The sequence below is a fragment of the Etheostoma cragini genome, chromosome 17, assembly GCF_013103735.1.
Source record: "Etheostoma cragini isolate CJK2018 chromosome 17, CSU_Ecrag_1.0, whole genome shotgun sequence".
Taxonomy (NCBI): domain Eukaryota; kingdom Metazoa; phylum Chordata; class Actinopteri; order Perciformes; family Percidae; genus Etheostoma; species Etheostoma cragini.
The window spans coordinates 7978340-7992686 of NC_048423.1; the positions used below are offsets into that span (position 1 = coordinate 7978340).

A 14347-nucleotide genomic window follows, 5' to 3' on the forward strand; every position below is an offset into this window, starting at 1 on the left:
ATTTCCACAATAGACTGAACGTTGATTTGACCAGTGGGGGTCAGGACCCTCCCAAAGAGGTTACAAGATAAATTTGAGGTCATGATTAACTGGGTAGCAAAATGTTTTCTGCTACAAAAAAATATTTTTATTTTTAATTTAAAAAAAATATTTAACTTTAAAACCAAACTTTAGAAAAGAGGTCACCATGCAACCAGTGGAATCTTACAGCAATCATTGCACCTGGCCAAGAAATAAAATCTGGTAATACACCTCCGTTTTTGTATGGATTATAAAAAGTGGTAATTAGTAAGCTTTTGTTACGTTTGGACAGAGGCAGGCTAACTGTTTCCAGTCTTTATGCTAAGCTAAGCTAACCGGCTGTAACTTGGTATTTACCATACAGACATGAGAGTGGTATCAACATTTTCTCCTAAATCTCGGTAAGATAGCATATGAACATATATCTTGCCTTCAGCATAGTTTAGGCAATACATTATGTTAAGGTTTGGTTATGGATGGTTAGGCAAGTAAAACACTTAAGAAAGGATCATGAACATGTTAATAAAAAAATATAAATAAACACTGACTGCTGGTCTGTGACAGGATGCAAGCTTTGGTCTCTTGCATCTAACAGAATGGTTCAATTAAAGCATCATTAAAGCATAAAGCAAAGAGGTATTTTTATTGTCAGTGGAACGGCTGCACTCTACAGATGTGTAAACAAATGCTGTGGTCATTAACTTCCAGCACATGGAAAGTCCCTGGCTCACACAGCTATGTGGTCACTCTTTCCTTCTGCCCACAGTATTTTGATAATAAATAATCATTAGTATCACACCTATAAGTCTTATTTACAGCGGGAATGTTGTTGTTCTGGCAGCCCTTCCTGTAACGTCATACACACACAAACATACAGAACAGTCACATGCAACAATCCCTCCCACAGCCAGTGCTTTCAAATTCTGTCACTATTCCAGAGGAATGGCACCACTGCATTATGGGTATTTTCCAGTGCTATCAACTTTCAGACAAGAGATAAAAAGCGTCAGAGAGAGTCAGCGAGGGTCAGAAATTCAAAAGGAGGGAGAGACAGAGAGTGGTGTAGCTCTGACAGAGGGAGTGACAGATGCTCTGGACCAGAAGAGGCGAGTTGAACACGTGATTGGTGGATCAGAGGCCCATTCACGCTTACACTGAAGTGAGCGGCCCTCTCAGGAAAGGACAGGGTTACCATGGCTACTGAGAGAGGTTACAACAGAAGAGGAAGGGAGTCAAGCCTACTTATGGAAAATTATCTCTTTTGGCACAGTTCTTATGTAAGAGTGTCAAAATCACACAAACAGTATGGCTAATACATTAAATGAGAGATATTTTCCTAGTGGTGGCATATGTGTGTTTAAAGTTAAAAGTAGTTGTTCAATTGGGTATTTGAGCTATTATTAGCAAATAATAAACAACATAAGACAGCGAGGTGGTTGATACGGATAAAATTTTCCAGCATGTATTTGTGTACATATATATATATATAAATATATACTGTAGATGCACGTATTTATTTATTTTTTATTTATATATAATTACCTGTTTAGCATTTTTTTCATTCATTAGTTTACTCTTATTTTCTTTCTTTTTTTATTTTATAGTTATTTTAATTCTAAATTGAAGCTAGACATTCTACTTTTTATTCCAAGGGAAAGTTTAGTTGCCAAATATTACAGCAATATAGTAGTACATTTTCTGGAAATTCAATTAAAAATGTATTTACAGATAAAATTCCAAGACCATATTAGATCTTATATCTCAACATATGGATTTATTGTCCACCAAAAGCTCTCAGTGTGGACTATTCCTCATCAACTTGACTAAATATCATCAGTGTGCAAAATAATTACCAAAGTGTACCAATCAAAAGTGCTGTAATATTTCTTGTAAGTAGTGTTTTGCTCCAGAACTGTCATTATGACATCCAACCCTAAAAAACTGCTATGTATATGTACATTCAAAGGGAATAGAAATGGCTCTGGCAACTGTTTCCCGGCTGTCTTTTCTTTCCTGGTTTCACAAACATACTCGGCAAGCTCAGCCATTCTTAGAGGAACTGTAAAAAAATATCACACTGTCCTCATTCTAGGAAGCATCCTCAATTTCTGTCCAGATCATATGCAACATACCACATACATCAGATATTTAATGAACTGCTGCTGCCGCACAGAGCCCGCTCAAGGGCACAGCTCCCCTCCCCTGTCACCTGGGACATAACACTGTCATGGGAGGGAGGGAGCTGAGAAGGCAGAGAGGAAGGGTAGAAAGAAGAGAAAGAGGTAAAGAGGAGGGAGCAATCCTGAAAAGGAAAATTGGTGAACCATTCAACTAGAGCAAGGAGTGAATCATCATGCACCATCACAACCCAGTTTGGCTAATATGTATGTTCAGATTGTTCTACAAGGTAAGTAAAACATCTATGATCTTTTTAAAACCTACACTCCTATTTGTATGCTTGTAGCTGGAGGCATGCTAAGGTGACATCTGTAAAAATTCAATTATTTACAACCTTATTACCATATGTAATCCCGCAGTTTTACTACTGCTGCACACATTAAGCCTCCTGTCCTTCTACTGTCTAGGACCAGGGGCAATAACGCTGACACTGACGTGAGGAGAACTTGAATGTCACATTGGATTTTATCCAACTGACTTGTCAGCTATACAGGTGAAATCTACACACTAGTGCACCGTGCTCAATCAATATCTGTCCCGCCAAAAAGTCACCCTAAAACAATCACCAGAAGAGCAAACGTGAGACAATGAAATACAAAGGAGGGGGAGAGGTAAAAGGAAACTGGAGGGGGGGTGGTAAGGTTGAAAGGAGAGAAAGTCAGAAAGGGGAGAGACAGTAAAATAGAGGCAGAACAGAGTAAGAGTTGAGCAATAAGAATATATATACACGAGAGTGTGAGAAAAAGAGAGAAAGATATGGTTTCGGACAGAGACATGAGTTAGAAAACAGAGGGTTTTGTCACAAGAGACTACAGAAAACTAAACAACATACCAAAGTTTGTTTCAATAAACTAAAGTCAGAGACACCAAACTCCTCCTCCTCTTACTCATCCTTTCTTTCTCCTCTCCTCCTCTGCTTTTGCTCCTCTAGCCTCAGTTTGACCTGCAGCAGACTCTGTTCAACAGTCAAACACTGGACTCTGGTGGACAGTCTCCTGCATCACAATTGTATTAAATAGGTGACATTTTCTTAAAAACAGATCTTGTTAGAAGGCTTTTTAATATTTTGATCCATTCTAAATGGAATAAACCGCAACAGGGCATAGTTGAATCATCTTTTCTTTGGCTATTCTTGAAATTTTACTTTAAAGAGAGACCATGATTAACCACACATGCACATGCAATGGTTAGATCTGAGTAACTTAATTTGTCTTCATCCCATAATTTTGTGTTCAAATTTGATTTAATTCTGGTTTGACGCTCATCTCTTTATCCGTTAATTTTTTTGTGCAGTTTTGGAATTTGTAAAGTGTCTTTGTAAAATGTTTTTGCTTTTGTTTCCCTGTGTACAAAAGATAGTAAGCAGTTCTCATTGGAAAATCCCTTGTAAATAAAGGTTGAATTACGGAACAAAAGTATTATGCCAATTATATTATACAGGCGAGACTGCTGAAAAAAGTTGTAAACACAACACTGAAATATACTCACTGAGATAATTAAGTTCACATGGTATGGCAAACAGTTGCCTGTGTACATGTCCAACAGATACATTGGAGAGATACAGATACAACAGAAAACATTATTATTTAACACTATCATTCATTTCTGTCAACCTGGAGAATGTAAATTCAATATTAACTCTCCGTTTAGCTCTGTTGTTTTTCTTAAAAAAAAGAAAAAACAACAAGCTGAAATATGTTGTGTTAAAAGGTCGGTAGACTAGAGGGGAGCTGCAGAGTTGGGTGGAAAATACTCTTGGTTCACATTTATACACATTTTGAAGAAAGCTGCTTTATAACGTGTGTGCTTTCCCCAAAGAGACCTCCAAGATAAAACTAACCTTTGTATCATGTCAATGATCATCAGTTCATATTTCTGAGAAGTGAAGCCCTCTCAGAGTAATGACTAAAGAGAAGTCCATAAACCTTCTTAAAACAGCTTTTGTTTCAAAAAGGCAGTTCTCTACCGAGACATTTTCTTATTATGAGTGACTTTCCACTCTCTGATATCCAGTAATGGAACATAAAAATGCAAATGGCCAGCCAGTAGATCAACTGAAACGACAATTCTGAATAATAAGAGTCAATCTTATGTGAATAGCAGGCAACATACACGAGCTGCGGGAGCTGAAATTGAGATGAGTTGTACTGTAAGAGTGTGTGGCTATATGGAAGACAGAGAGGGGGGGTCTGTGGGGGAAAATGTGACAAAGAAAGAGGTCGGTCCACCGAAATGGCATCAGAAAAAAGACAAAGGCCCACAGTACAAACGTTGATATCATCAAGTTTCCTAATCACAAACCTCACTAACTACTGTAGTCCTCTACTTCCCCCTCTTCCAATTTGATGGAGGCAAATGTTCATTGACTTGAAATTACAGCCACATGTAGATACAATGGCAAATGCTGGGTATGGATACAAAAACTCCCTTTACACACAGAGACACATGCACAGGCAGGCAAAAGGACATTTGTTTCCCTCTCTTCTGTTTCTTGGAGTGTCATATATAACTGGGCAGCCTGAACTGATGACAATGGCACAATTAATCTAATCACAAGCTTGACTTTTCCTTCTGGCTCAGTTTGTAAGGGGACTGTGCCAGTTTGGGCTGTAAGGTATCTGTTAAGAGTATGTTAGATCTGCACTAATCCAGAGAAGAAAGAACAACAAAGAAATGCAGCTTGCCTCAAAAAAGGGCTCTATTTCTTCCACTACCTCTCTGTAACTCAACAAGAGAAATGTCCTTTAACATTTCTTTAAAAACAGTGTGCAAAGGTGCATGATTAAAACACTTCATCAACTGCAGACATCCATTGCTCCCCTAAACCTGTTCAAATTCATTTCTGGTGGCAAAGAAGTGGCGACGATGGAGGGACAGATGTGAAAAACCTTTGAGAATCCACTTTCTTTTCCACCCTCTTTTAATGTATGACATTTTTTCCACCCATCTTCCTCCACATCTCTCTCTCATTCAAATCTTTACTAATTTCCCTGGCTCTTCTCCATCCAATCCATCTTTCCACTGCCTTCAACCATCTATACTGCATGTATTTCTTCTTGGTCAGTGTGTCTCAATTTTCCTGTTTCCTTCACTTTGTTTTTCCTGTACCCTTTCCCTTTTCCCCCAGTAAACCCGCCGTCAATACCTTTAATACGTCCAATACCTCTAGACTATGTCCTCTGGGCCTACAGGCCACACAGACAGGGACAGACTGTGCTATGCTATGAAAATAACTAGCTATAATACTTTAGCTTATTCTAGCTTTCCAATGTACATGTCTGTTCCTGGGTTAGCACCATAGCTGGGCAACAATAAGCGAAAGTACTTTGGAAAGAGTGAGAGACTTATTGTCCATCTGGATCCTAAATTTGACAGGGCATGGTTAAATGTAAGTCAATTTTACTTTTAGATTATAATCAAATTTGAAGATGTCTTTTGTGATGATTTGCCAGTCTCTGTCCATTTCCAAGTAACTTCACTGTATCTGCAGTAGGTGTGTAAGTGTTTGCGACTCTGTCCTTGTGTGTGTGTGTGTGTGTGTGTGTGTGTGTGTTCGTGATAACTATCTCTCTTTTGAGACCCCTACAGCAGACTAGAGGCTAGAAAAAGAATGAACCAAGTCAAAAAACGTCTTGTCCACATTATCACTTCTCAAATCCGGCAAAACACCTACTGGAGAGACTTTTGCAAAATTTTGACTTTCTCCAAGAAAATAGGTCTTGTTTCTACGTAGTATTTTTGCATTCAACTTCTTAAAATGGAAACACGTTTAACATAAAATACTGTGTAATGTAGAACATAGTCTATACTACACACTTGCTCATGATGCCTTTTAAACTGAGAAAACCAGACATAACAGGTACAGATACTAAAAATGATTAAAGTAAAGGTATGCAATGTAAAGTGTAAAAAGATGCCTACCCGCCCGTCAAAAACTATGTTCTAATCTCCCAACTACAAATTTCCCATAGCAAAGAGCTTAGAACAAAACCAGGTATTCCTTGTCAATTTAAGTCTGTCAGTGAAACAAAACAATATCTGCTGTAAATGTCATTTTGATTGCTTCCACCATGACATTTTGATAGCTCATAAAGCTATTTATAAAAGAGAAAGAGGTCTGGTATTCTGGCCTGTTGAGCAGCATGAGGTTGAATTAAGGGGAGAGTACTGTACCTCCTCTTTGGCAGGCAGAGAACACCAGACGAGAGCAGACCACGAGCCATCTGTCCCCCCTGAACCCCCCTCAGTCTCCACACAGCACGCACACACACACATGCATGCGTATAGACACAAACGTGCACACAAGGACCTGAACTAAACATGCAAGGATGGCTCAGTAAACATGTTTAAATTAGGGGACTAATTTTCCATGTGCTGACATTTTACACGATTACCCTTTGGAGGACAGTGAACCAAAGGATCCATCCAGACATGGAGAGAGGAGAGGAGGACGAAAGAGAAAGAAGTAGGAAGTTTGAGAGTGAAAGCAGATTTACATACAGCACTACAACTGCCTATCTTTTATCTATACTAAATATGTGTACCCTGCGCCACAACACAGCGGTTATTACAAATTACACCATTCCATACTGGAGTAAATGTCTTTCAGATCCTGGCGTTTCTGCTTGGCAAACAGAAAGCTAATAGATGCTGAAACAGCTAGCTGCCCCTCAGGCAACACAAAGTAATAGGCTCTTGAATGGGGAGGCCCATATCTATAATAGCAGCAGCACTCCCCGAACGTGACAAAACAGGAAATTGTTGGCGTTTCTTGCTATAAATGGTCAGTATCCGAGAAGATGAAACCTCTACAACTGTAGGATTTCTTTATTAGCAATATGGAAATATTTTTTCAAGTCTGAAAAATCATATTACGTTATGTTTAGTCATCTTTTGAAAAGCAGCTAAAACTTTATAGTAAGCCTTCCATGGCAATAATGACATCATGACCACCAAACCACCATGACATCAATCCCCGAGGTCACAAGAGTTTAAGGGGTTAGCCGGGTCAAGCGTGGCCTGAAGAAGGATTTCAATGTTTATTCGGACAAGGCAGTGCAACGGCCATTCAGTCTGTCTGCTTAGAGCAACTCATTTAGATTAATAACACCAGCAGATGTCAGTACAACAATCCTGGTGCCTACGCTGAAAGACATATCATGTGAGTAAAACAAAAAAGCTTTCTCTGTTGCCATCTCTCTTTCTAACACAAGCTACACTTATGAGCAGTGTCTTTCTACCAATTGTGCGATGTTTAGCACTGGACATAGGACACGGAAATCGATGGAGGGAGGGTTACAGGAGGATCCAGAATGTCTCCTCTCTGGGTTCATTTTAACCGGTTGCTTTCTTTCCGCAGGACACTGCAATATGAATCCGATCCACTGGTGGGCAGTAATACAGTAACGTAAGCTTTTACTTCTTTTTTATGTTCTTTAAACAAGCTTGAGCATCATGCAAGTCAACATTTGGTGGTTTCTAGACTAGATATGTAGGAGTAAACACTGCAGTTTATGTAGTGGATGCAAGCTGTCAAACAGAACTGGCTATGGGTGCAGCTGATGTTTAGTAGGATTGTTCTGATCACTTAATACTGATGCTGTACAGTTCCCAAAGCACAGTGCACAAATCACAACTATAAATATGCTGTATTTCCTTCACAATATGATACACAATGTAATGAAACTGGTAAGGAAAACATCAGAAAGAGCAGTTAGACGATCAACAACAAACATCTCCACTGAAGCTATTTGTATCCTCGTCATTATCATGCATAACTGTTCAGAATCAGGTCAAATGTTTGGTTCAGGCAACTAGCAGAGACTCAGTACCGAATTATTCCTTAAATTCATCACATACACAGTAAGGGTTAGGGTTCAATATTTGGGCGAGAACATGATCATATACTGTAGTTTGCATATTACTGTGTAACTGTCAGAGTAGGTAAAAGGCAACCACCAGTAAATGACTGGTGGCAGGTGGGCAGCAGACACTTTTTATCATGGGTGGCAGCACTTTTACTCAGCGTTAGTCCTGAAGCACTAAAATCTGTAACTGACATCGTTGTAAGCCTTCCCCGCCCCCCTCCGTATGAGGGTGCGTTGCCTGAACCTCTGTGACCCCCGTGTCTATCCTTCTATCACACACAGTCAGAGCTGACTGCTCATCAAGGCTGCAGCCACATGTGCGCTCACACACACTTAAAACAACACATACTGTATACCTACAGTATGTAGCCTTGAACACCCATTTTGTGCAGTGCAATAGGGCACAAAGCAGCCTAGTTGCACACACAAACTCATTTTGCCTACTATGGTACATATACATGCTCCAGCAGGTAGCTTCAAGGTTGCAGCTGAGCAGAGAGACTAATGACCTATAATAAGACACAACCTTGACTGATGGGTACAGTCAGTTAGCTTGTGTATAGCAGCCAACAGAGCAGCGCACACACGCACGCACGCGTATGCACGCGTACACACACACACACACACACACACACACACACACACACACACACACACTCTCTCTCTCTCTCTCTCTGCTCTATGCAGCTCAGGTCTGTTCTCTTCATTGAGGTGGATCTGATCTGAATTTCTAAACTTAATTTCACCTCTTCTTTTTCAGCAGTCTCATTTTATCTCTCTTTTGTCTCTCTCTGTACTTAATGTTTCTGTTTTGTTCTCAACTCTAGCCAGGAGAGACTTTCTGACAAAAGCTATTATCAGAAAATGTAAAGGTGTAATAAAACTAAGAAAAATTCCAATTCAATTTCCTGTTTATCCGAGTTCTTTAAATGATTTAAGTGGGTGACATGTTTGTGACACTTTTTTTTACACGTTGGCTTCATTGTTGTGAAATTGCTATTGACGCCATGCACAAAGCATAGAGACACAAAAGCAATGCAACTGAGGTTATTTTTTACCATGTAAGGGTGATGTGCCTTCCCATAAGGACACTTTGAGGCGTTTATATGACTATGACGGTGTCGACAACAACTCAAATGATCAAGTCTGTATAGTTTGTATATTCGCCCACACTCACTACAAATAAAATATAAACATATTTAATCAAAGACACACACACACATCTCTACCCCTCAACCATTCAATCAACCATTCGCACTATAGCTGCTCATTACACCAGTTGGTGGCTTATGAATAACACTATTGGCGACATGGCGACATTGAATTAAAGTGTTGAATCTCAACTCTGCAAACAAATCAGAAAGGCACATGAGAGACTCTTTAGAGCCACTTTATTCAGTTGACCGTCATCTAACAGACTAATCAAGAAGATCTAAAAGGCCTTTAAGTCCATCCCAAAATGTAATAGCTATCAATACTGTACATTCTAAAAGGTTAAGACTTGAATGATACAGAAGTCATGCTGACCCTGTGAGAGGAAGAACAAGCCCAGCTTTTTCTGTTGTTGTCTACTCTCTGTCATTTCTGCTTAGTTCCAACACTTCCTCTAATTGGTCACTTCAGCAACTTGTGTGTGTTGGCTTCTCCTAACGGCTGGAGCGGACATTTGGCTGTCAGGAGGGAAGTCCCAGAAAATTTAAAAGTGCACTGTGGTGTCAAGATGGCTGACACACAGCTGACAGCATCCCAGTCAGCAACACACACACACACACACACACACACACACACACACACACACACACATACACACACACACACACACACACACGGCGACAGCAATCTAGTCAGCAGCAACACTAACAACCTGACTCATATTGCTGTGTCTCAGTGCATCAGATCAAGCCTTCATGCTGACGCATAGCAATGTGTGCGATTAGACAGAACTTTATATAGATGGAGAGAGCACTGTATTGCTTTTAAATAACAGCATGTCATAGCCTACGGTAACCTGTGGCATGAATCTTACAAAACAGCGCTCAAACCTAAGATCCATTTTATCGTTGATTAATCTGTATATTTATTTTAATTGGGTTTATAAAATGCCAGAAAATAGCAAAAATGCAGCTCAAGGTGACTTCTTCAGATTCCTTGTTTTGTCCAACCAACTAGGGACGCACCACTGTAACTTTTTCTCTCCCAAAACCAATTCCAATACCTAAAGTCAGGATGCCTACAGGAAAAATACACTCTTTACCCTAAACGTTGAGATAAAATTAGACAATTTTATGCACCAGGGATAGCTACGGAACTAAAAACTGCGACGTGACTAAATTAATGCAGCTTATTGCAAAAACACCAGATTTTGTCAGGACATTGAAAGAAAAAACTACATTTGTGGGTGTGGATTAGTGACATCTGGCACCTGATCTGCGTTATAAGGTCATTATTAATGCACATCCCTGCAACCGACTGTCCAAAACCCAAAAATTTAAATAAAAGTATAAAAACAGAGAAAAGCAGCAAATCCTTACATTTGAGTAGCTGGAACAAAGAAATGTTTGGTCTTTCTTTAAATAAATGAATTTTCTATCAAGGGCAACTAAATCAAGGAATTAATGCTTCAAATACAATACCAGCATGATGATAAAGAGTTACAATCATACTTTACAACAGATGCCAATGAAGTTTTTTAACCCCAACACTTAAACTATCCACTCTATGAGTCCAATCCAGTTTTTGTTCTAAATAGTGACAAAGGGACAACGAACAGATTATCAGCCATGTTGCAGCTCCTGGTGTGATTACTCACTTCCCTCTGGATTAATGGGATCATACTACTACTATAGATTTATTACGAAACACAGATGAGACTCATCACGTGTCGATAGAAGGTTGGGTGTCTCGGAGTTGTTCAGCTGAATACACAAATATCCAAAGTGAGATTGTCAATGTAGCATTACACATAATCAAGGGCACTGGCTAGAAGTTGCTTTCGGGCTTTTCTATTTTCAACATGAAAACGTGAAAGCGGCTGTAACCAAACAGAAGGGAGAGAACCACTAGAAGGGAAAGATACTTTAGATAATATGCCTTCCGTCCGATCAGTGATGGTGTAGAATAATTAATAATCACATGGGGAATGCGAGGGATTGCCATGACTCAGTTCAGTGTCTGAGAGCAGGCTCGTGTGTTGGTAATGAAATGAGATGAGTGTGTGAGGTGAAATCTGATACAGCAAAGATTACTTTTCACCGTCATCATCAATACACTAACAGTCTTCATCCATACTTTAAGTTTAACATTAGCAATGTTTCAGGGGTGACTGATCCCTCTTTATTTCAGTGACAAGAAAAGCAGGAGACAGGGCAAATGTCCATTGTAACAAACAATCTTCATTATCGTATCGTTATAAGTTTACCGATTATTTTCTTGATTAATCGATCAATTGTTACGTCTAGAAAAATTACTAACCAATAGTTCAAAACACAAAAATATTCAGTTTACTATCATAGAGGAATAAGATAAACAGGAAATATTTACATTTGTGAAGCTAGAACCAGTGAATCTTTTGGATGTTTTTACTTTACTTTTTAAACTATGATTAACTAATACATTATTTGACTATTAATTTCAGCTCTAATAAAGAAGTCCAATGTGACATCCAAAATCTGAAACATTTCATAATGATATTAAGCAGCAAATCATCATAAACTACTACTAACCCATTTTATACTGTAGCTACCTGCTTTTCTCTTTTTACCCATCACATCTTCATAACTTTCACTTTGGAAAAAATCAACTAAAAATATTGTCCCAACCATTTGTATACTTTCTGGTACAGAAATTAAAGAGGTGTCACATTAAAAATACTTGGGCATTACCATTGACCAATCACTGTCTTTTACATTGCATGTCCAACATTTGGTTAAAAAACTGAAATTGAAGATAGGCTTTTTTCTTTAGAATCAAGTCCTGTTTATCCTTTGAAGCAAAAAAACAACTTAAACCTAAATGCTACATTCTTATCTATCATGGACTATGGTGATATTTTATACATGCATCCAGCCTCCCAGTGTCTTCATGCTTTGGACACTGTGTTTCATGGAGCCTTGAGATTCATCACAAACTTAAAATCTCTTACTCATCACTGTTTGCTGTATTCTTGGTTCGGGTGGTTTTTCTTCTTCATTTGAAGTTGGATGCATAACATGAGCTTCAGAATGAACTACCGTTGAAGGCGTTGGTCTCATTTCATTCTTTTAAAGGATTTGTAAAGGACCTTGCAGAACGGCAGTCTGTTTGTCACTGTTTTTAAATTGATTTAGGACCCAGGTTTATTATGATGATATTGTTGTTTGAATATGTTGAGTGAAAGTGTGTCAATGTATTTACCTGTAAGTGTCTCTGTGTCTATTTGAAACCGTGCTGTTGCCGCTTGCCAGGACACTCTTCTAAAAGAGATTTTTAATCTCATGGAGTATTTTTATCCCGGTTTAATAAAGGTTTGAATGAATGAATCTTGTCTGAAGCTTAACCCTACTTTTTAACTTTTATTTTCCTAGTCTCCTCTCCTCTCCTCTCCTCTCCTCTCCTCTCCTCTCCTCTGCTCTCCTCTCCTCCTGGGTTATTCCCTTGCTGTACAGTATTAGTGATGGATTTCTGGGGCACTTAGACACAGAACACAGCATTAATCCTGAATGCCTGTTCTGCCCCAGAGGTAAACTGGAATCACAACATGTACAGACAATGCCCCTTGTAGCACCCCATCCTTTACTGTAGTCTCGCACTGCTAGACCTTCCTCCACGGCTCTGCAGAGGACAGTCTGGCGAGTCCACACAGCATTCCGGGATGGGAGAAAACACACTTTGATTTATTTGCATTTCTTTAAACCCATCATAATCGTCTTGGGCAGTGCTAAGCGTTGAGCTGCGCATCTGCAAAATAGCCTGGGGATGGATCTTGTTTTGGTGGAACATGTCTGGGTTCAAAGGTTGTTTTAGTTGTGCAACAGAAAACACAGATTGGCCAGATAGTTGTCTAGATTCACCATGCAGAGATCTGAGAAAAGGTAAACTATAATCCTAAAACCACCAGAGTTTAAAATGCCAACACAAAGGAAGCCCCAGGCAACGGATATCCGGCCTAAATGAGTGAAGTTTGACGGAATTTCCATCGGCAACGGACCAATCCCAGAAATGAAACGTTGTCGATATAGACTACTTTTACTTTAATAAACTGACATTCAGGCCTTGATGAAAATGTTCAAATAGTCATTGATGCTTATTGGTGAGAATAAGGGTGATGACAGTATGTTGATGGTACCACAGTGATGGAAAATATTATGGGTTGGATCTGAGAGCAGTAATGAAGCAATTCTTTGCAAACAACTCAAGGCAAGTCATTGATTTCCCTTCTCTGACTACTCTCAGGAACAACCTGGAGGGCATTTGGGGAAAAAAATCTAAAAGGTAGGCCTACAGTAAAAACTCAGCAGACTGTGGGAGGACATTTGGGTTAAAGCACAAATATAGGCATGATATAAATCATCGCTTTGCTCTGTTCCAAGCCTCATCCTTGAATTTCAGACCTAGTACAATTTGATACTGAGATTCTGTCAAACCACGGCAGGAATTCTCTCTGACCTTTCCAAATCCATCACATAGTATGTTGATGGTAAACCAGGTTGTGCTTCAGGTCATCTTTTAGTTGGGAGAGTCTATATAAAATACACTTTCACCCCACAATATGCTGTGAATGTTCACTGATAACCAACAGTTCAAACATGTTTGGTAAAGTAGCTTGTGAATTATTCAGTATCAAAAGAAATGCTTCGATTCTGGCTGTCCACACAACTGTTAGCAAAAACACAAGAAATGCAGCCAAGGAGCTCTCTGGTGTGTGTGTGTGTGTGTGTTTGTGTGTGTGTGTGTGTGTGTATATATATATATAATGTTCTACTGTCTAAAGGACTATTTTTCCAGTGATCTGACACATAACAAGCTGAGTAAAAGAATACCAATCCCACCTTGGAGCTACAACCAACCTTTCCACATCAGCCAGCATTTTAGTGGATTACTTCATTCTGCACAGGCTGGCTTAAGACGTACAGTACTAGCCAGCAGATGACAAAAGCGATCCTTTCACTCTGTGTTTTACCTCCAACTATACTGCACAGTATAGCCAAGGCAAAAGACAAGAGCGCGCGCACACAAACACAAACACAAACACACACACACACACACACACACACACACACACACACACACACACACACACACAC

General features: G+C 39.3%; 1 protein-coding gene across 27 annotated transcripts in view; it reads right to left on the minus strand.

Annotated features, from left to right (window-relative positions):
* ank3a (ankyrin 3a) overlaps positions 1 to 14347 on the minus strand; it is a 124912-nt gene that overhangs the window by 70896 nt on the left and 39669 nt on the right. The gene's annotated exons all lie outside the window — the stretch shown is intronic.